This window comes from Triturus cristatus, chromosome 2_2, assembly GCF_964204655.1.
Source record: "Triturus cristatus chromosome 2_2, aTriCri1.1, whole genome shotgun sequence".
NCBI lineage: Eukaryota > Metazoa > Chordata > Amphibia > Caudata > Salamandridae > Triturus > Triturus cristatus.
Window position 1 is genome coordinate 737,095,414 of NC_140582.1, and position 24,442 is coordinate 737,119,855.

The following is a 24,442-nucleotide window of genomic DNA, read 5'->3' on the forward strand; positions in this document are numbered from 1 at the left end:
TTCTGAACTGCAAGTAACACAAGGATATCTGTGACAGAGGTAGTAACCCACTGAGCTATTCCCATAAAATTCAGTTTATCAGCACTTAAAAACTACCAACAGACAAATGGTTACTCTGCAGCAGGATCGTAAATCACCAGTTATCTGCACAGTTTTTATTGTAGTTGTACATCGGTGGCAGATTCACTGGGAGGGCCATGGCTCATGTTTGGGTGGGCCAGGCTCATGTTTGGATGGGCCTGGCCCACCCGGCCCACCCCACCCTCTAGGACCGGGCCTGGCAGGAGGTAACATATCCTGCACTTGTTAGTGGTGTGAGACAAAGAAAAGGGTCAGCGACAGGAGGATATTTACAGCTGGGACTAATTAAAGTCCCAGATAACCTATCTGTAGAAATGTAAATGCTGCATTTTAAAACATATCAGGCATTTGTTATCAACCCACAACATAGCATGTTTTTTGAAGGAGCTAACAATGAAAACTCACAATTAAAACTGCTAGACTTACCGACAACGCTGCAGAATGTTATCTGTCCTGCTCTTTACAAGTCTAACCTCTCTCCCTGAAAGCCCCGGTGTTTCTGAAGAGTGCAGGGCCCCATCCTTTTTCCAGCCGGGCTCTGACTGAAGAGAAACAATGTAACTTGTTACTTTGTTTCTCTTCAGTCCTGCCCTGGGTCAGCGCGAGGAGCTGAGCAGGCTGCAGACTGCACCTGCTTTCTAGAGCAAGCATTTCTCTCCCAGCTTTTTACCGAAGAGCTGAGGGGGCCCCCTTCACCTAACCGAAGACTGGGGGCCCCCCCGCACCGCGGGGGCTGCGGGGGCGTTTGTTACGCCCCTGATATTTACCTCAGTATGTGTCCCAGTTAGGTGACAACTTTGTAGACTGAACAATCACAAATCAAGGTGGACATTCATAGCAAACCTTACGACTACGTCTAACACAACCTTTCCCAGTGTGCTCCTCAATTGAATATAATTTGTAAATATGTCCATTCACATTATCTATTCCTATAGGACTACCTACTGTTAGACAGTTGGTGATGCACAAGTTATTCAACATGACAGCTTATTTTTGTAATTAATAGCTCTTAGACGAATTAGCCAAATGTTCCAACAACAAACATGTTCCTCCACTTCACTCCACTTCTTGATTTTTTCATTTTTCTTGGATTGATAAAGCATTCTCTTTTCTTAACTATCAGTTAGTATAGCACATATATTTACTTGTTTTTTCTTCCTCCTTACAATTAGTGAGATAGATATCAGTCTTGAAGGAAGATTCTGTCAGTGTTTAATATACTGAGGCTCAAGGATGGATCCACACTGAAATAAGGTGAGTCTGAGGGTTTTGCTGGAAATGGAACAGGCTTCCCCTCATCCATAGAACAAAAAGCAAAGCTCCTGGTCATGCCCAAGTAAGGTTTATATAAAACTAAAAAAGCATGGCATTACAGTCTTGTGGGATGCAGAAATCATGGTGAAATCTTGCAAGAAGGTACAAAGGGAATAGTAACAATGGGAGAGTGATGTGAGTAATGCTTCTATGGATCTGTCTGCTATAGGATGAGAGTAAAGGCTGCCGACGAGGAGTGGGAAAAAAGGATATGGCAAAAATGAGCTTTTAGCAGACATTGATGGCACAGGGACGAGAGACAAAAGGCCAGGGGCCAGATGTATGAAGCATATTACTGGTCACTGGCCCATCTGGCCATTTGTGACTGCTAAAATTCTTTTTGCCATGTACCATCCCTATTTTGCTATTTAGGTAAGTAATTATAGCAAGTAGATGAGCGAGAAGTAAAACAAATACTAGGTGTACAGTAAAGAAGTAACCATTCTCAACAACAAAGAGAGGAAAATAACTTTTTCTTCCACACACAAATATTAGATAGAAAAATATATAAAATATTTATTTTTCATTTTTTATCTTACATTGAGAACTATTGGATTGTTGATTGTTCTTTTTTTACATATAGTTCATCATCAAACATTTATATAAACAGTGTGAACATGTAAGATTGATAGGGACTATGCGATAGGTAAAAAGCATTGAACAATCATATAAACAGATTTAAACATATAGGTGCCGATCACGATCCGGTAAAAAATTCCCCCGTGCGACTCGTATCGGGTCTTTTTACCGTACGAATCGTACAAGTGCCGTACGAACTGGCAATCACGATTCGCATGGTAAAAAGTCCATACGAACCGCACCGGGAATCATTCCCCACACGTCCTCGGGTCGGAAAATGTGTCCGACACGTCCTCGGACGATTTACCTTACAAACGTAAAAATCCAAGTCCGACCGAGGAATCACGATCCATCCCGTGCGTCCGAGCCTACAACCGTATGGAAAAAACACCGTCCGCACCGAACACCAATAGCAACGATGGAGACATGTGCCCGCATACGCGCCCAACACTCCCCCCAGCCCCCGTACGTCCGACACGTACCCCCGTATATGTATACCCCCACCCGTCTATGTACACCCCAGTACGTTCCAGTCGCACCCCCACCCCAGTACGTGTCGTACCACCGTCAATGTACACCCCCCCACCCCTGTACGTGTCGTACCACCGTCTATGTACACCCCAGTACGTTCCAGTCGCACCCCCACCCCAGTACGTGTCGTACCCCCCGTGTACCTACACCCCAGTACGTTCGAGCCACACCCCCACCCCAGTACGTGTCACAGCCCCGTCTACCTACACCCCAGTACGTTCCAGTCGTACCCCCACCCCAGTACGTGTCGTACCCCCCGTGTACCTACACCCCAGTACGTTCGAGCCACACCCCCACCCCAGTACGTGTCACAGCCCCGTCTACCTACACCCCAGTACGTTCCAGTCGTACCCCCACCCCAGTACGTGTCGTACCCCCCGTGTACCTACACCCCAGTACGTTCGAGCCACACCCCCACCCCAGTACGTGTCATAGCCCCGTCTACCTACACCCCAGTACGTTCCAGTCGTACCCCCACCCCAGTACGTGTCGTACCACCGTCAATGTACACCCCCCCACCCCTGTACGTGTCGTACCACCGTCTATGTACACCCCAGTACGTTCCAGTCGCACCCCCACCCCAGTACGTGTCGTACCCCCCGTGTACCTACACCCCAGTACGTTCGAGCCACACCCCCACCCCAGTACGTGTCACAGCCCCGTCTACCTACACCCCAGTACGTTCCAGTCGTACCCCCACCCCAGTACGTGTCGTACCCCCCGTGTACCTACACCCCAGTACGTTCGAGCCACACCCCCACCCCAGTACGTGTCACAGCCCCGTCTACCTACACCCCAGTACGTTCCAGTCGTACCCCCACCCCAGTACGTGTCGTACCCCCCGTGTACCTACACCCCAGTACGTTCGAGCCACACCCCCACCCCAGTACGTGTCATAGCCCCGTCTACCTACACCCCAGTACGTTCCAGTCGTACCCCCACCCCAGTACGTGTCGTACCACCGTCAATGTACACCCCCCCACCCCTGTACGTGTCGTACCACCGTCAATGTACACCCCCCCCTGTACGTGTCGTACCCCCGTGTACCCCCACCCCTGTACGTGTCGTACCACCGTCTATGTACACCCCCCCACCCCTGTACGTGTCGTACCACCGTCTATGTACACCCCAGTACGTTCCAGTCGTACCCCCACCCCAGTACGTGTCGTACCACCGTCAATGTACACCCCCCCACCCCTGTACGTGTCGTACCACCGTCTATGTACACCCCAGTACGTTCCAGTCGTACCCCCACCCCAGTACGTTCCTGGCGCACCCCCAACACAACCTCCTAAGTACGGAGCGCACCCCATGCCCCAACATCACAACCGCATGTACGAGTCGTACAAAGCCACACACAAGGACCAAATCGTACAACCAAATGGCCCATGTACACACCGTACACACGCACAAAACGCACGTACACAACAAGGACAAAACAAAACAACTCAACAATACACCATTCGAAAGGCACACAGCCACTAAACATGGCCAACAACCACTAAAATAACACAATCACTGACCTGCAACTGTCAAAAACAAACAGAGGCCCAATACACCACCACTCCTTATAACACACCCACCCAAAATTCAAACACTGCCACACCCACCCATGGACCAATAAAAAGGGCCCACACACACAAACCATGAGCCTTTGCAACAGACCCACTGCTGCCAGACACCACAGAACCAGACTACAAGCGACACATCTTACACTTGCACACCTTCACACGACCACCCTCACAAACACCCTCTCATCACATTCACACACACACACAACCATCCACACCCCCCCCCAACATCCACACACCCCCCACACCCACACCATCCCCACCCACACCCCTCACCATGCCCACTACCAAGAATCCAAAGTTCAGTCACCGAGAGTTGGAGGTCCTTGTTGATCAAATCCTCAGAGTCGAGCCACAGATCTTTGGAACATCGGTCAGAAGCACCAGCCAGGCAGCCAAAACAGCCATGTGGCAGACCATCGTCGATGCTGTGAATGCTGTTGCGGACACCAGGAGGACCAAGCAGGATTGCCAGAACAGGTGGTACGATCTGCGGAGGAGGGTCAGAGCCAAGAGACAGGAGGAACACGACCAGGCCAACGCCACCGGAGGAGGGCCCTCCCGCAGACCCGTACAGTACCATCCCTGGGAGGAGAGGGTGATGGCCATACTGCCGGTGGAGGCAGTTGAAGGAGTAGAAGGACTCCGAGACCCGGGTGAGTACACAAACAACGCACCTCACATGGGGGGAACTGCAACCACAACCAAAATTAATAACAGGCACGCAACCACCACAAGCCATCGCATTACTCAACCACACTCCATGAGCAGGCACATGCCACTGCTGCCACCATGCCCCATGCACCCAGCTGGACAATGTCAAGTCACAGGCCACAGAAGACAACAACACATGACACGGTAACCCGGATGGCGGGAGGCTGGGCACCAAAAATCACATAGTGCGACTCCAAAGCAGACAACAATGCCCTCTGCCCATATGGCCTAGGTCACAGCCAGACAAACACTGTGTCCCAACACAGGAATGACTTGCCAGCAAATGGCGGATGCCTTGCATCAACACATGGGGGTGAAGGCACTGTTTTGCACATGCCAGCAGCTAATGAACAGCCAACAGTGTGAAAGAGTGGCAGCACACACCACCACAGCAGCAGCGCACAGACACACAGCAGACAAAATGGGTGCCTGGAGATCAGAAACAAACTCACATCAACAGGCCAAGGGCCACTCAAAGATCTGCTAACAGTGTGTGCCCAGGAACCTGGGCCAAGGTGACAGAGGGTGACACACGGAGGGAGGGAGAGGGGGACACAGAGGGAGGGAGAGGGGGACTGAGAGGGAGGGAGACGGACAGAGGGAGGAGGCTGACACACAGAGGGAGGGAGAGGGGGACAGAGAGGGAGGGAGAGGGGGACACAGAGGGAGGGAGAGGGGGACTGAGAGGGAGGGAGACGGACATAGGGAGGAGGCTGACACACAGAGGGAGGGAGAGGGGGACAGAGAGGGAGGGAGAGGGGGACAGAGAGGGAGGGAGACACAGGAAGATGGACAGAGGGAGGAGGCTGACACACAGAGGGAGGGAGAGGGGGACACAGAGGGAGGGAGACACAGGAAGATGGACAGAGGGAGGAGGCTGACACACAGAGGGAGGGAGAGGGGGACACAGAGGGAGGGAGAGGGGGACACAGAGGGAGGGAGAGGGGGACACAGAGGGAGGGAGAGGGGGACAGAGAGGGAGGGAGAGGGGGACAGAGAAGGAGGGAGACACAGGGAGAGCAAATCAGTCCTGTGGTGTGTGGGAATGTCTGCTCGTCAGCAGGTGGACTGCGTGCATGTAGACAAGGGTGGCCAGTGCCAGAACCCCCCCTCTTCATCATGGCAAAACGCAGGGCCATGTCACAACCTGTACACGAGCACAAGGACAGCCACCTGCCTCATATGAGTGTGTGGATCCACTCCATGTGCACATGTACAGTGCTACAAGGAAGGCGCAAATGCATAGCTCGGCACACATGCACACTCCACTGCTGACTGCAGTCACACTTGACGCAGCAAGTAAGACTGTGCCACACATAGTTAAAGGGGCCAAATTGGTGCCCAAGGGACACACACATGCACAAGTGCACTGTGAGTGGAATGCAAGACAGATCCTAATTCCAAGAGGAAATGTGCCAACTTTGTAACGGATGAAACATGGATGTTGCATGGATCAAAATTAACATTTTCTCTCTCACACACAGGTCAACGTCGTGCTGCACCCCCCAACACTGGGGGGGAACACTCACAGGACCCGGATCTGCAGGAGACCGATCCCACCGGCAGCGACCACTCTCACCACTCTGCGGACGACCCCGAGCGACCTGGCCCCTCTGGTGTCCAACCACCTGCAGCACCTGCGTCAGGTACAACCGTGCCAACCACCACCCCCACTCCTGCCACTTCCCAGGAGACACCCAGGATCCCTGCCCCAACACCACAATGCAGCCAGGCTCGCCAGGAGGGACACGGTGTCCCGGGCACCCAGGAGGAGGCAGGCGACAACGCCAATGCCACCCCTCAGGGGTCCCGGAGACCCGATGTGCCCACAAGTGCAGGCCAGACGCAAGTGGGCAGGGGTGGTGGGAGTGGAGGACGGCGGAGGCGCGAGCCTGACCAGTTGGCTGGGGATCTGGTATTTTCACATGTCCGTAACATCCTGGACTCATACCGGCAGGACACCACGGGCATGGCCCAGGTTGTGTCCGTCCTCGAGGGGATCAAGGTCCAGCAGGCCCAGCAACATGCGGAGCTAATAGCCTGTCTACAGCTACACCAACGGAGGATGGAGGACAGACAGGCTGAGCAAGTGACGGCGTCCCAGGGGATTCACGCTGAACTCCGTCGGATGGCCGACACCATGGCCGACCCTCCCTGTGCCAGAAGGCGGAGAACATCACCACCCACAGGGAGGGATCATGAGGAGGAGGAGGAAACATCCGACGGAGCATCCCAGACGTCCTCACGGCCTGCTGCTGAGGTTCCCCGCAGGAAGCCGGGTCGTCCACGGAAAGGACCGTGAGGGTGGCTGCTACATCACCATCGCCCAGGACACCTGGCCTGGCACCTGGCCCACTGGAGCAACAGCATCACAGCATCAAGAGACATTCTCTGCCACATGGCCCTGCTGGTCACTGGCTGACCAATGTTGACAAAGACTGTGGCATGGACTCTGAGGATTTCCAATGGCAAGGACACCAACTCCCCTACTGAACTTTGGATTCCCTAATCCCGGAAAGCCCCCCACTTTGTCCCCCCCCCCCCTAATAAATCACACTATTAAGAGTAGATGCCTGCTGGTAGCATTATTACCTAACATGTGTCTTGTACAGTCTAAACATGCCTGAGTCATCTGTTCACTTCAACCATCCACACCCTGGGGCCTGAGTCTGGCACAGGACACATGGGTCACAGTTTATTAGGCAAGACAGACATGGAGCACCATACACACCCGTGATGTGCAGAACCAGCTGAGGGGGTGGCCGAACAACCGTGCTGACAGACACATTGAGTACAGCAACAGTCATGCGCAGAGGTCAGGGAACCTGGCCCGTGTCCTGGGGGGCACCCAGGTACGTGTAGACAGGTGGCAGAACCATGTCCTGCAAGCTTGAGTCCGGTGGATGCAGAGAATGGGGGCCTGGACAACGTTGGATGCATGGGGATGGCACATGTCACACTACCCACACAGTCATGGACATCATGCCCAATACACAGTCTCAGCACACACACACAGCTTGCATCTTGCCACTCGACACATTGACACATAGCCACAATCTGGGAATACCATGCCAGACATGCAGGATGCACCGTGCCAACACACCAGCATTGACTGAGCAGAGGCACCTTGGAGGCATAGGGACACCTTTAATAGTCATGTTTTTGGGATTGCAGAGGCAACTTGAAGTACACATGAACACATCATGTGGAGTAACATGTGGCTCAAACACTGGCACCCCCCTTCTGCAGCACAAATGCGTGATAGCCATGGTACTGGCACACAAGCGTCGGCTAACAGCTAAATACCCACAGCTGCACACGGAGAGCCTGCCATACACCATAGATCCGCTGATGTGGAAGTCCCACGCCATGTCAAGCCAATGTCAACCGTATGTGTCCGAGGGCAGTGTCACACACATTGATGCCATCATCACAATCCACCATCCCATCACTGATGACTGACAACCAGGCAGCCCATCTATTCTGGTGTACCCAGCTGCATGTCGTGTCCCATGGGGATGCCACATGACTGCAGAGGAACCAAACCCCGACCTGGGCAGTGTGCACACATCGTGAACAACTGCCACACCCAATACACCCCAGATGCATCCCTTACCCCATGGAGACTTCCAAACGTGTCCGTGCCTGTAACGCTGAGTCAGCCCACGATGCCATGTCCATGAGGAATAGCAGTGCCACAACAATGCAACCAGCAGATGGCATGCGCAGGTACCTGGGGAAGAGAGACACACAAGAAGTCAGCCACAAAAAGCACAGCCACTTGCATGTGCATTGACTCGACACATGTATGGATGACAACATGCTAGGTCACAATTATGACTGGGGAAATACTACCATCACTGCCACCATCACTCCAGTGACACACCCACACACACCTCTGACTCACGTGCCATACATGCAGGTGGACACACACATCACAACACATGCCACACGGGGACCAAGGCGTGCACACTCAGACAATGGTACTCACCACTAAGCAAAGAAGTCGCGTATGAGCCGAGTCCGGATGTCCTCTTGCGGCTCCACATCCTCCACATCACTAGCCCCATTGCCAAGCCCTTCGTCCTCCACGGGTGGATGGTCCTCGTCATGTTGATTCAGGATGAGTGGCACAGCTCTTTCAACTGCCATGTTGTGCAGCATGCAGCAGACCATGAAGATCTTGCAAACCTTTGCCGGGGCATATGGGAGTGCGCCGCCGGTCTTGTGGAGGCACCGGAATCGGCTCTTCAGCATGCCAAACGTCCTCTCTATCACTCGCCTTGTCCGGCCATGGGCGGTGTTGTAGCGGAGCTGGGCCGGCGTGATGGGGTTGCGGAGAGGTGTCAGCAGCCAAGGCATGTTGGGATAGCCAGCGTCCCCTAAATGGAAAGCACATGGATATCGTTAGAACTGGCGAAGCGGTAGTGCTGCTCGGCCAAACAGAATACAGGACAGACAGACTGTACCCACCAACAACACATGCTCGTTCGTTGCGCAGCTGCATCATCATATCAGGCATCCCGCTACGCCTCATGATGTAGGCATCGTGTGCTGATCCTGGGAAACGAGCACAGACATGTGAAATCACCATGTTGGACAGACACACCACAAGGGCATTGATGGAGTGGTAGTGCTTCCGATTGCGGTACGCCACCTCCCGTGCGTGTGGTGGTACCAAACCTACATGTGTCCCATCAATGGACCCAATGACATGGGGCATCCCTCCCAGGGCATAGAAACCACGCTTGACCTCAGTCATCTGTTCAGGGGTTGGGAACTTGATGAAGTCATCCAGGTGAATCAACATGGCCTCCAAGAAATCATGCAGCACACCGCTGAACATGCTCTGGGACATGCCACCAACATGAGCTATGGTATTTTGGAAGGTACCCGTGGCAAGGAAATGTAGGGCAGCCATTACCTTCAGCTGGGGTGTCAGTGCCGTAGGATACCTGTGCTGCGGTTGCAGGTGTGGTGCCAGTCTCGCCGTCAGCTCCAGAATCAACGGTTGGGTGAAGCGGTAGAGCCGGATCCTGTCATTCTCCTGCATGGTGGCCAAGTCTGGAATTCTTCGGGCAACAGGAGGCGCTCTGCAGTAATTTGGAAGTGACAAGGAAGAGTGAGTGCACTACGAGAACAACTCATGTCTACTGAGCACATGTAAATCTGGCAATACACACATGCCACATAGGGAGTCAGGCATGTGCTACATGCCCAGGACACGTATGGATGCAAGGTGACACTCCTTCCAAGACCCAGCTACACACGGTGATTGAGAACCTCCCCATGCCACGCCATGGAAATAGCTGTGTCCCAGTGCAAGTGCACTGCCCGACGCAAGACAGGAGTGACATACACCCACACATCAGCAGAAGTGTGATGCCGATTGCAGAGACTGGCAGCGGAACACTTGAGCCACAGGTCACATGACATTACACTAGTCCAGCCCACACACCTTGCCATGAAGGTGCACATGTCATGACTCACCACACATTCCTTGTGAGTTTGCTGACATGGCCTTGTCACGCTACTCCGTGTCCCTTGCATACATGTGCACCTCACATCCGAGAACACATGTGGCATGGTGTTGGGAACAGTGTGCAATGACAATCTACACACAGCCACATGTTGGTTGCTGCAACGGCTGCAGCTTTTGAGGGTGCTACAACATCAACCTGATGTAAATCCCGGACACATATATGGCATAGTCACATTGTGCACTGTGGGTAGTGATAAGTCATGTGTTATGACCCCTGTACCTGGCATCATGGGACACTTCCGTGTGTTGGTGTCGGTGCCATGCCAGTGACGCTCACACCAAGTGCGCAGTCCCACATGCACACATGTCAAAGGAGTCAAGGGCATGCCTGGCACACATTGCACCCTCACACAGTACACATGTACACATCTCATCATACATCTGGTGCCTTCTCCACTCAGGAGGCATGTTCCACATCACAGCCTGTGACACCTGTGCCCCACACATGTGGCAATGCACAGACGATGCCTTGATGTCCATTCCTGGACAAGTATGTCCATCCATGGACAAGTATGTCCGCCCTATTCCTACATGTGTGTCGCCTATCACCACAGTGATGTGTAAAATCCGCCGTACTGCTGCTGAGAGGGCCTGTGCATGTTCCCAAATCACTGTGGGAGTGCTGCCGTATGTGTACCCATCGTGATGGCGAGCGTAGATGCGAGTGTACGGTCCGTGTCACTACGGGTACGCATACGCGTGCAGACCCATAGTGATGGAGAGCGTAAATGTGAGTGTACGGTCCGTACCACTACGGGTACGCATACGCGTGCAGACCCATAGTGATAGAGAGCGTAGATGCGAGTGTACGGCCCTATCACTATGGGTCTGCAGGTGTATGCGTACCCGTAGTGGTACGGACCGTACACCCGCATCTACGTTCACTGTCACTACGAGTACGCATACGCGTGCAGACCCATATTGATGGAGATCGTAGATGCGAGTGTACGGTCCGTACCACTACGGGTACGCATACGCGTGCAGACCCATAGTGATAGAGAGCGTAGATGCGAGTGTACGGTCCGTACCACTACGGGTACGCATACGCGTGCAGACCCATAGTGATAGAGAGCGTAGATGCGAGTGTACGGTCCGTACCACTACGGGTACGCATACGCGTGCAGACCCATAGTGATAGAGAGCGTAGATGCGAGTGTACGGTCCGTACCACTACGGGTACGCATACGCGTGCAGACCCATAGTGATAGAGAGCGTAGATGCGAGTGTACGGTCCGTACCACTACGGGTACGCATACGCGTGCAGACCCATAGTGATAGAGAGCGTAGATGCGAGTGTACGGCCCTATCACTATGGGTCTGCAGGCGTATGCGTACCCGTAGTGGTACGGACCGTACACTCGCATCTACGCTCTCTATCACTATGGGTCTGCACGCGTATGCGTACCCGTAGTGGTACGGACCGTACACTCGCATCTACGTTCACTGTCACTACGAGTACGCATACGCGTGCAGACCCATATTGATGGAGAGCGTAGATGCGAGTGTACGGTCCGTACCACTACGGGTACGCATACGCGTGCAGACCCATAGTGATGGAGAGCGTAAATGTGAGTGTACGGTCCGTACCACTACGGGTACGCATACGCGTGCAGACCCATAGTGATAGAGAGCGTAGATGCGAGTGTACGGTCCGTACCACTACGGGTACGCATACGCGTGCAGACCCATAGTGATGGAGAGGGTAGGCATGCATGTACGGGCCGTTGCCATGCATTTGGGGTGCCCTAGGGCCCCCACACGCACCGTACCTGTGTGTGATGCTCCAAATTACATAGGGGACAAGTATTAAGGCCTACATGCATGCTGGTTGTCATGGAGACCAAGTTCAAAATTCGAAATTGTTCTGGAAGGTGCACAGCAGAAGTCAGTTGGAATTTGTCTACTTTGTTGCAATGTGTTTGTGGGGCTGACATCATGCAGGAGAATGAAACCGATAGAGAACACACAGACTGCTAGGTTTGTAGGGATTGGTGGAAACATAGGATGCAAATGTGAGTGACCAATCTCTCTGTACTCCTGTGCATGAGACTGGGCAGAAGGGCACATATAAGGCAGCCAGGTCCCATGAGGGAGCACTTGCCTGCACATCTTTGCATTCGTCGACCCAGCTGCTGCTACTGATTCCCTGGAACCATGTCAAGGGCTGTGGAGAGGACACAGCCATTCACCCTGGAGGAGAACATGGCTCTGCTGGATGTGATCCTCCCACAGTACCCCATGCTGTATGGGCGACCAGGGTATCAGGTGAGTGCATAGGCCACTGCCACAGACTGTCCCTATGTTGTGACTGTGACTTCGGCCATTGCGTCCAGGTGTAACACACATGCCATGTACTGTTGGGGGGGTCCCAGGGGGGGGGTGCCTGATGTCTCCCAGCAGTGCCCTGAGACAGGAGGGGTGGGGGCCTATCACTCACAGCAGTGCCCTGAGACAGGAGGGGTGGGTACAGAGTGCTCCCAGCAGTGCCCTGAGACAGGAGGGGTGGGTACAGTGTGCTCCCAGCAGTGCCCTGAGACAGGAGGGGTGGGTACAGTGTGCTCCCAGCAGTGCCCTGAGACAGGAGGGGTGTGTGCCTATCACTAACAGCAGTGCCCTGAGACAGGAGGGGTGGGTGTGATGCACAGTGTGAGCCTTGATCATTGATTGTGACATTGCCATCATTCCACCTGTGTACCCACTGTGGCACGTAGTGCTTTTTCCCCTCAACAGGGGATGATGTCCCTATGACAAAGGTGCAATGCGTTGGCTGCATGACATGCCTTGTTGTAACCAGCTAATTTGTACCCATATGTCTCTCTGTGACATGTGGCTGGTGTATTGATGTGGTGTCACTTGTTCTACCTCACAGGTGGGCGCCACTGCCAAGGAGCAGATCTGGCTGACCGCCGTCAGTGCCGTGAGGCGTGTGGATGGTCGGAGGCGGAGCCTGCCCCAGGTGAGGAAACGCTGGCAGGATATCCGGTGCTGGACGCGGAGGATTGCACGGCTCCTGCTGGGGGACTCACCTGAGAGCCACAAGAACCGCAACCGCCGCCGTCTGAGCCACCTCCACAGGCGTGTGCTGCCGGTGGTCTTTCCAGACCTGGAGAGGCGCTTACAGGCGATGCAGCAGCCGGAAGGGGGTAGGTACATGTGTGTTTGTTGTGTGTCACCGGCATTTGTAAGGGCACAGTAGCATGAATTCACTGGCAGGGTTTAAAGGTGCTGTGCAGATCCTGTTTGCCCCAGTATAGCGCTGTGCCCCTGCCACCCTTCCCCTCCTTGCAATGTGTTCCCTGGTCTGTGTGTAGTCACTCCTCCACAGGGTAATGTAGGCTGGCGCTTTGTCCACGGGAACAATGTCTGTAGCATCATGTGTGGGGGTGGTGTGTAACAGGTTGTGGGACATTGCCTGTGCACTGTCAAGTTCACTGCATGTGGGTTCCATATCAGTTGGCACTGATGCTGACTCCAGACATGGGAGTTGGTCTCTCATGTGTCATGCCTTACAGCGCGCATGTCCCATGTAGTGGCCTGTGACATGATGTGCATGAGTGTGCGATACACATAGTGCAGGGATGGTGACGTGTGTTGCAGTCATTACCATTCAGTAGCATGTAGTTGCGTGCCCACTACTGTCCCCTGGGGCACCTTTTCCTCAGTGGTGTATGTGTCATCATACACGTGGCCACTGTCAGTGTCTACAGCGTAAGTTGTGCTCTCTGCCATTGTCCCCTGTCACCATGTATATAGACGTGCTATTTTGTACAGGTGTCCACTGTGCAGCCTGACCTGATTGTCCTTCTTCATACTCACAGTTGCCAGTGCCTGTGTGTCTTGCTATACTCATCTGAGGATGGGCACTGGTACCACATTATTTGTACAGGCGCACCTTGGCTGTTTGGCGTTCAATCTCGCTTTTTGCCTGCCCCTGTGTGTATCACCCAGACTATGAGATGTTGGTGCCACCTGTGTCTCAACAATTTGCCTCGTGTAGGGTCTTGTTGGGGCGGGCAATGCCTATGTGTTAAATCCTGATTACCACTTGCTGGGTCTGGGCAGTGTGTGATGTGTCTGGACACACACGCAATGTGCAGTGACAGAGTCATGTTGTGCATGTTTTCAGCATTACCTATGCAGCATGTGTCTCAAGTTCATGGATATGGTCCCTGGTCATCGGTATTTTCGCCAACGCTGTGTGGTGCAGATGCAGTGCTGGATTGTCCCCAGGGCCTGGGTGCTATGTCAGACTCCTTTTCCTGTGTTTAGCTATTGTCTCATGCTCTCCATGGTATTTCAGTGGCATGGTGGCTCAACCAACTGTGTGTTTCATGCCCTACATCGGTACCCTGTTCAGTAGATGTTAGGGATCTTCCTTTTCAGGCCATGCAATGTTACCTATGTGGATTGGACTCATGTGACAGATGTGTACAGATGTCTGATTATTTCTGTCTCTCCACCCTGCCCACAGCATCGTCGGGGGACACAGAGGGAGACATGGACACAGACCAGGCGGAGGGACCGAGCACCAGTGCCAGCCGTGACATCGGGTCTGGCACATCGAGTGGTACAGAGGCGGAGGAGAGTGTGGCCGAGGACCTGTCGACTGGCACATCAGACTACGAAGCTGACAGGTCCGGGGACGATGTCTCCGAGTGGGCGGAGGCTGCACCAGCAGCTGACAGCGGAACAACACCTCGCACCGCCCCCTCAGTTTCCACCAGCCGCCTCCCACTTGCTCGTGTCCCTTCCCAGCGTGCCCGGTCACAGCATGTCTCCTTCCTGCCAGGCACCGCACCCCCTGCCCCTGTCTCCACTGCTGCCGCCAATGCAGAGTCTGTGGACATCCAGCGGCAACTGCAGGTTGGTCAGGCTGCGATCCTTAATGTCCTCCATGCCCACGGCAAAACCCTCACCAACATCGAGGCTTTCTTGGAGGGCATTCATTCATCGCAGGCTGACCAACGCAACTTGCTGAGGTCCATCGACTCCACACTGACTGCAGCAGTGGGTCTCCTGCAGCGCGACCTCCCCCCACCTACCCCTGCCCCATCCACACTTCCCACTCCCATGCCTGTCACACGTACACCCAGACGTCGGCATGCACCCACATCAACAGACACGGGCACCACACCAGCAGGGAAGGTCCACCACACTCCTCCTGACACGCACACACAGGGTGAGGTAGGCACACCCACTGGGTCGGGGGGCAAACGTGTGACACGCAGCCATAGTGGGAGTCCGCATTCCACCCAGTCCACTCCCTCCAAATCCCCTCCCCTCAGCTCTCCTGGCCACATCTCCCCCAAGGACACCTTCATGGCCGCTCTGTCCCTGAGCCCCACAGTTACACCACCACGCAAGCGGTCAAGGAGGTCCCCGGTCAGGGTGGTTGAGTCTCCCCCCCTGTCTCCACCCTCCCCCGGTGGCGCTGCGACCCATCCCTCTGATCCCCCCCCCTCCTTGGGGCCTGAGGTCCCTTCGGGTGCAGGGGACTCCCTGGAGGACCTTGCAAAGGTGTGTAGTGCCATCCTGGCCTCCGCCTTTGGCACTGACCCACCTCCTGTGGTGGAGTCCTCCATCCCTGCACCCACAACGCCTCCCCTTTGCCCTGATGTCCCTGCGGTGCCTGTTGCTTCCCCCCCCCCTGATGCCCTCACCAGTGTGGAAGACGATGCCATTTGACTGTGCAGGCAATGTAGGGGACACGCATCCCACTGTGTCCCCCATCCAGCTGAGAATCATTGACTGCCCTATGGGCTTTGTGAAGATTGAACTGCCTGCGATCCACGGACATTGTGCTCATGCTGAATAAAGCTTAATTTTGTTTTCATTATCACACTACTGCTATGCTGGTATTGGTGTTGATGGGGCTGCTACATGGTTTTGGGTGGTGTGTAAGGGTTTGGGTGTGTGGGATGTGTAGTAGTGTACTGCTCATTGGTGGGACCCTGTGATCTGTGTGCCATCACAAGGTGTTGGCTAACTTTCTTTGTTCATGTAAGCAGTTACTGCATGGTGCACTTGTCCCAGGGTGTATTCCTTCCTCTGTGTACCCAGCTTTCTTCCCTGCAGGGTGTTCCCAATGTTTAGCGCAGAGCTGTGTCTACATGAGCTGTGTGTGTGACGGAGCCCTTCTACTTTGGCCATGCATGCAGGGCCATGTCTCCACCTGCGACAATCGTGGCATCCTTGGTGATCACTGTACTTGTGTGTGGAGTCTGTTGACATGAGTTCATGGGGACATGTTCCCTTGTAGCCAGTATGCATGTGGATAATTCTGGCCTCACACACATGTGTTACACCCCTCCTGTATCAGGGCACTGCTGGGAGTGATGGGCACCCACCCCTCCTGTCTCAGGGCACTGCTGGGAAGACTCCACACCCACCCCTCCTGTCTCAGGGCACTGCTGGGAGGACTCTGCACCCACCCTCCTGTCTCAGGGCACTGCTGGGAGGACTCCACACCCACCCCTCCTGTCTCAGGGCACTGCTGGGAGGACTCCACACCCACCCCTCCTGTCTCAGGGCACTGCTGGGAGGACTCCACACCCACCCCTCCTGTCTCAGGGCACTGCTGGGAGGACTCTGCACCCACCCCTCCTGTCTCAGGGCACTGCTGGGAGGACTCCACACCCACCCCTCCTGTCTCAGGGCACTGCTGGGAGGACTCTGCACCCACCCCTCCTGTCTCAGGGCACTGCTGGGAGGACTCCACACCCACCCCTCCTGTCTCTGGGCACTGCTGGGAGGACTCTGCACACACCCCTCCTGGGTCTGGACACTGCTGGGGGGACTCTGCACACACCCCTCCTGGGTCTGGACACTGCTGGGAGGACTCTGCACCCACCCCTCCTGTCTCAGGGCACTGCTGGGAGGACTCTGCACACACCCTCCTGTCTCAGGGCACTGCTGGGAGGACTCTGCACCCACCCCTCCTGTCTCAGGGCACTGCTGGGAGGACTCCACACCCACCCCTCCTGTCTCTGGGCACTGCTGGGAGGACTCTGCACACACCCCTCCTGGGTCTGGACACTGCTGGGGGGACTCTGCACACACCCCTCCTGGGTCTGGACACTGCTGGGAGGACTCTGCACCCACCCCTCCTGTCTCAGGGCACTGCTGGGAGGACTCTGCACACACCCTCCTGTCTCTGGGCACTGCTGGGAGGACTCTGCACACACACCTCCAATTTCTGGATATGTACGCTTGGGACATACACGGTGTGGGTGCGCTCCATGCATTCGAGGTGAGGGTACGGGTCGTACTTACACTGTTGGGGTGGGGGGTACGCTCCATGCATACGCGGGTGAGGGTTCGTGTCGTACTTACACTGTTGGCATGGGGGTACGCTCCATGCATACGCGGGTGGGGGTACGGGTCATACTTACACTGGTGGGGGTGGGGGTACGGTCCGTACGTCCGCGGGTGAGGGTTCGAGTCGTACTTACACTGTTGGGGTGGGGGGTACGCTCCTTGCATACGCGGGTGGGGGTACGGCTCGTACTTACACTGGTGGGGGTGGGGGTATGGTCCGTACGTCCGCGGGTGAGGGTTCGAGTCGTACTTACACTGTTGGGGTGGGGGGCACGCTCCATGCATACGCGGGTGGGGGTACGGGTCGTACTTACACTGTTGGCATGGGGGTTACGCTCCATGCATACGCGGGTGAGGGTACGGGTCGTACTTACACTGTTGGCATGGGGGGTACGCTCCATGCATACGCGGGTGGGGGTACGGGTCGTACTTACACTGTTGGCATGGGGGGTACGCTCCATGCATACGCGGGTGGGGGTACGGGTCGTACTTCCACTGTTGGCATGGGGGGTACGGTCCGTACGTCCGCGGGTGAGGGTTCGAGTCGTACTTACACTGTTGGGGTGGGGGTACGCTCCATGCATACGCGGGTGGGGGTAGGGTCCGTACATATCCGTCCCCACGCTATGTGATGCTTGTGCGGGCCGTACCCAGGCCTTTGCCACGTGGGTACGATCCGTCCCGCCATTGTTGGGGTGACGTGTGTGTGGGCGTGGTACGACTCGTACCCACGCTCTTGAGGCGTGGGTACGGGACGTACCTGTCTGGTTGTGTTGCCGGTTCGCGTGGTGACGGACTTCCGTTGTGGCGGTCGCTGGCTTATCAGGACACACCCCCACCCCCTCGTGGTGACCAGGGCATGGGAGTCAGGTATGTCCAGGCCATGTGTGACTTATGTGGTTGTTTTGTGGTCTGCCCTGGTCGTGCCACCCCCACCCCACCCCACTTTCCCCCCTCCCTTAGTTATTCTGACCTTCTGCGGCGTCTGCGTCGGTGCCTGTAGAGCAGGTGGACTGCTATGAGGGCAGGGATGACTCGTAGGTTCGGGTCCATGTCTGTCCGTCGCGTACTGGTACTCCAATCGCGTCGTCCTGTCGCGTACGGGTCCTCCTTGGTGGCGTCGTCCTGTGTGTCCGTCACGTACTGGTCCTCCTTGTTCGCGTCGTCGTCTGTCCGTCGCGTACTGGTGGTCCTTGTTCGCGTCGTCCTGATTTCCCGGCAGTTTTTGGCTGCCACAAAATATTCACCGTGCGGGGTGACGTCGGTGCGAATCGTGATTCCTGGGTCGTGAATGGCTGGCTGCGAGCGTCCCGACGTCAGGTCGGCACTTTCCCGGATCGCATTGGTAGGTGTTTTTTTGTTCGGTCGGACTTTTTTACGAATCGTACGGTCATGGTGTACCCGTGCGAATCGTAATTCCTTGTTTGTAGAAATTGACGACCGGGTACGCGTCGGACGGAGAATATGCTCCGTCCGACGGTTCGTACCCGGTTTTTACCGGATCGTGATCGGCACCATAGTGTTGATAGAAGCAATGCGGTAGATGGAGAACTACGTGCGTTTCGGCAATGCAGCCTTCGTCAGGGAACCGTCTATTGCTTAAAGCTGTGTAGAATATATAAATAAGATACAATGTGGTGGTTACAATTATATGAATATGATACAAATACACCTAGATTTAAAAATTTATAATCTTTTTACATTTTTATCTTTAAGAAACACATATATATATACACACTTACAAATTGTACATAGATGACGACCAGTACTAAATGCTACACTTTAACATAAAAAGACATAAATAGAAAGAAAAATCATCATAGTATATGGTCATATATAGCTTATTTCTTTCATTATCCACATTGTTTTCTCTGATATATATAGAGTATTGATAACTGTCAACTGCTACTGAATAGACAAAAATAGAGTTGTACATCTAAGATTGGAACGTAAGTATATACAGTGATTATAACCCATATTGCTCAATTTATACACTTTATTACATTATATACAATCTCATTCTATACACGATATTGAAACAAAAAAGTGAATTTGGATAGAAATAATGTTAATAGAATAAAGAGTATTGACAAACAAAGTTTAGGATATATCTAAAGTAGAACATCCCTATTTTGCGACTTGGTAACCTATTACCGTCTCACAAATTAGGGTGTGTGAGGTTGGGGCGTGTTAAGGGCATCCCTTCCTAATACAAAGAAGCACTGGTATGCAGGAATGTTTTGCGACCAGGAATGTGGTTGCAAAACATTCGCAGTTACCAACAACTTCAAGTTGGTGGTAACTTATTCACGAACAGGACGGGGTCCCCAAGGGACTCCATCCTACTTGTGAATGTGGCCCATGGACCAATGCCTACTCTTATAAAATGAAAAGGTAGCATTTCATTTTTATCTTTGAAATGCATCCCGTTTTCCTTTAAGGATTACAAAACAAATTGCATCATTTAAAAATCTATTACAGACATGGCGGTCTGCTGACTCCAGCAGGCCACCATCCCTGTGAGTTCATTCCATTCCCAATGGGTCGCAAAGTGAGACATACCTTATAAATATTAATGAGGTAGGTCTATTTGTGACCCTCTGAGAATCGCAAACTGTGTCTAAGACACATATGTACATGGACGCTTGTGTTTTCCTATTTGCAAATCGCAAACTTTTGCAATTATGAAATCAGAAACTGACTTTTTTGTACATCTGACACCAGACATCAGTGAAACCAGAGAGGAAGTGGGGACTAAGGAATTCTCAAAGAACAGGAGACTGGCAGAAAGATGGAAACGGAGTCAGGTCAAGGTAAAATATTATAACATCTGTTTGCCAAACACATTCACCGTGCAGTAACTTGGCACTTAATAATCAACGTTTACTGTTACACAACACAACAATACTTGCCTTAATGATTTCAGAAGGATGAAAGGATGAGTGGAACTTCCCGGGATTTGATCTTGTGACCATGACATCATGCAGCAATTGCTTAAGTGTATGCATTAGTCTCCTGGGCCACCAGGCTGCTGAGTTAAAAAGCTCAAAATAGGAAAACGTAGAAAAGAGAAGTAGTATATATTTGAATAAAGATGCGAATAACAGAAAACTTGAAGAAGATAGAGACAGTTCATGACTATTCTAAAATTAATCAAATTAAACGTGATGGTATTCCTTGGATGAGCAAAACATAAGATTTTTATTAAAATAAGCAGTCGAAGGTTGCTATTGTTTTGTTGCAAGTAACACATTTAGTTGCAGAAGGAAAGAATATTTAATTATTCTTTGGAACAGGAAATGCAATATTCAATGCAATAACTGCTGTGAGGGTGTCACTTTTATCATTATAATTTTTGTTTTGACCTTGTGAGGTACATAAGTTAAGAGTAATCAACAATTCTCTTTTTTTGTTAATGGGCCAGGCGAACTTTACAGTATGTGGCATATGTACAAGGAAATGTCAAAGCACAGAGCTGCGCCAAATTTGTCAGCGCACACTCCAACATTTCCAAAACACAGAGATGCACTGTAATTACAACAATATGGCACACCCCTGTGTTTTTCCTAGCACTAGTGCTAAAATTTGATGCCCATCGTAAATGCAGGCACTTGGTACAAGGGTGCCTGCATTGCAGGGAATGATTGTTTATGTGCAGGAAGTTGTATCTTCCTGCACGTAAACCATCCATAATGACAATGCGTTACTTGCTACAGAATATACCACACATAGAAGTAGCAAATCATCATTATTTAATGTTTGTTTATGTGCAGGAAGGTGCGTTCATGGTGTTTTGCTTTTTGTATTTGTGCGGCAGAATGCAGCACACATAGAAAATACACAAACGAGGAGAAATAAAAGTGTTTCTCTTTGTTTCATCGCTCTAACGCCTGCTCTTGCATGGCGTTAGTTTTGGGCACTGCCTCAGATTTACCCATCCTTGTAAATCTGGGGCAGCGTAAAAAAACAGTGGTGTTGTGTTGGAACGCCCACAGCAACAACCCATTGCACGTCCCTTTCATGCTTAGTGATGCATGTAAAGGGCTCATATTTACAAGTTGGCGTTAAGCCACAAAAATTGTCTTCACACTGCTTTATAAATATGGAGAAGGGCATAGTGCCATCAGAACATCACTAAAAGTGAAGTTCTGGTGGCAATATCCCTTTGTAAATATACCCCTGTGTTTGTGGTCTTACTGTGACATAAAAGTGGATGATCTGTGCACCATGAAACATTTCATACAGGCATTGGCAAAATTCCTGTCCTGTGACACTTCAGGAAGAGAATAAGGCTTCAAGTGATGTGAGAGGGGCCTATAAGCACGGTTTGCGCATAAAGGAATACATGTAGCTGTTGCTGTGAAGTTACAATCTTGTGGATTGTCGATAATCACTTTAGCCAGTCTTTGTTTTACTTAATTAAGTAGAAAATACTTAAGTCAGGCATAAATAGCAGTTTAACTTATGGAATATAGAATACTAAATTGTTCAAAACCATACATCATTCCGCTGTTTCTATCAGATCATGACATGATATATGAACGTTACTTACGGAATAACATTTGTATGCAGTCAAATAGCAGATAGACTTGGAAGGCAGATATATAGTTTTTAGTTTAGAAGAGGTAGTAGAAATAAATTAAACCATTGATAAGAATTTTAAAATACATGTTATGTTATGTTATGTTATAGTCAATTTGTAGAGCGCCTATCACCATCGGTCTCTAAGCGCTTACACAGAGAGAACATAACCAACTGCGCCTAAATCACTCAGCCAGCCGTCCTACTTGGGATGAGGAGATTATCTTGTTAAACAAATGAGTCTTCAAGTTCTTCCTGAAGGATAGTAACTGTGGGTCTGCCTTCAGGCTAGCTGGTAACTCATTCCACAGTTGCGGAAGGCATACAGATAGAGCTCTGCCCCCTTTTGATTTTAGCTTAAATTGAGGTTGACAGAGGTTGGAGGCCGTACCCGAGCGCAAGGTTCTAGCTGGAATGTACTTCCTCAGACGCTGTTTAATATAGTCTGGAGCTTTGCCAAAGATTGCCTTATGAGCTATGCAAAGACATTTAAATTGCACTCTGGATTTAATAGGCAGCCAATGTAGCTTCCGAAGGAGAGGGGTGACGTGTGAGTTCCGAGGTAATGAGTAAATTAACCTGGCAGCGTCATTTTGCACTATCTGCAATTTCCTTAACAGCCTCTGTGGCAAGCCAAGATACAAGGCATTGCCATAGTCTATAATATACAAACAATACTGTGGGTCTAATGTTCAATGCGAAAAATAACACCGATGTGACAGAAAAAGTGTGCAACCTCCCAACAGGCCATAGTCTAGCCTTGAGACAACTGTGGCAGACACAATGGACTGCAGGGAGGGGGCAGAAAGAATAGGAACTAACTTGCGCAGTTGCCTCAGCACCCCCGTACATGACCCCACCACTGCCGAGACTTGGGGGGCCAAGGAAAGGTCTGCATCAATTTTTAGTCCTAGGCTTTTCACCACCTTACCCGGAATGGGAGTTGGACCAAGTTCTGGAGGCCAAAACAGGTCACACCAGGTGTTTGCATGATTTGTGATGACCAGAACCTCTGTCTTCTCAGCATTTACTTTCAGCAGGTTACTGGTCATCCAGTTTACAGTAAATCGTAGCAGGTTCCTTATTGATTCTTGTGCTTCCCCTGAGTCTTCCAACTGGAATAAAAGCTGGGTATCATCTGCATAGTTGAAGATTTGACAGTTCCTATGCATTAGCTCCTCCACCAGGGGTTGTAGATAGATATTAAAAAGTAGCGGCGAAAGAGCGGACCCTTGAGGCACACCCCAGGTCACAGCACATGCCTCGGATACCTGGTCCCCCAGCTGCACTCTTTGGGTGCGATCCGTCAGGAAGGACTCAAGCCATTTAAACGCTTGTCCTGAAATTCCCAGCCTTGCGACACGGTTCAGTAGGATGGAATGGCTGACCGCGTCGAAGGCTGCTGATAAGTCTAAGAGAACCAGGGCACAAGGCTGTTTGTTATCCGCCCTGGTTCTCAACTCATCAGTGACGGCGGCTATTACTAGCTCAGTACTATGTTGGGGTCGAAAGCCCGCTTGCCTGGGGTGGAGTAAGCCATGATCCTCCAGGTAGCTAGCCAGAGTGTTCAAGACATGTTTTTCCAGGATTTTACCCAAGAAAGGCAGTTGTGAAATAGGGCGATAGTTTTTTAAGGCCATGGTGTCCGTGCCTGCTTTCTTTAGCAGAGGGGAGATCCTGGCTTCCTTCAGCTGAGCTGGGAGATAACCCGCCTTTAATGAACTATTCAGAAGACTCAGCAACTGAGTTTGAATGGCCGGCAAAGCCATTTGAAAGAACCTTGGGGGACATGGGTCCATGCTGGACCCTGACTTAACTTGGCCAACTAACATGGCCAGGCTCTCCAAGTTGATGCAAGGGAAATCGCTCAATGTCCCTGACAATTCCAGACTGGCCGGGCAGGAAGACAGCGGAGGCTCGACTGAGGTCGCTGTAATATCCCTAATGATGTCCTGTACTTTCTGAAGAAAGAACCTTTGGAAGGCATTGCAGTCAGGCTGGTTACTAACAGAAACCTTCCCAGCCAGCTTCGTTAGTTCCCTTAGGATAGCAAAAGTCTCTCTTTGTTTATTTATGGCTGCTCTGATCCTGTTTTCGTAGAAGGCTGACTTCCTCACCAGAATCTCCACCTTGTATTTTGAAAGAGACTTTTTATAGTTTTTTGCCTCCTCAAGACTGTAATTAAGTCTCCACCTTCTTTCCACCTTGCGAA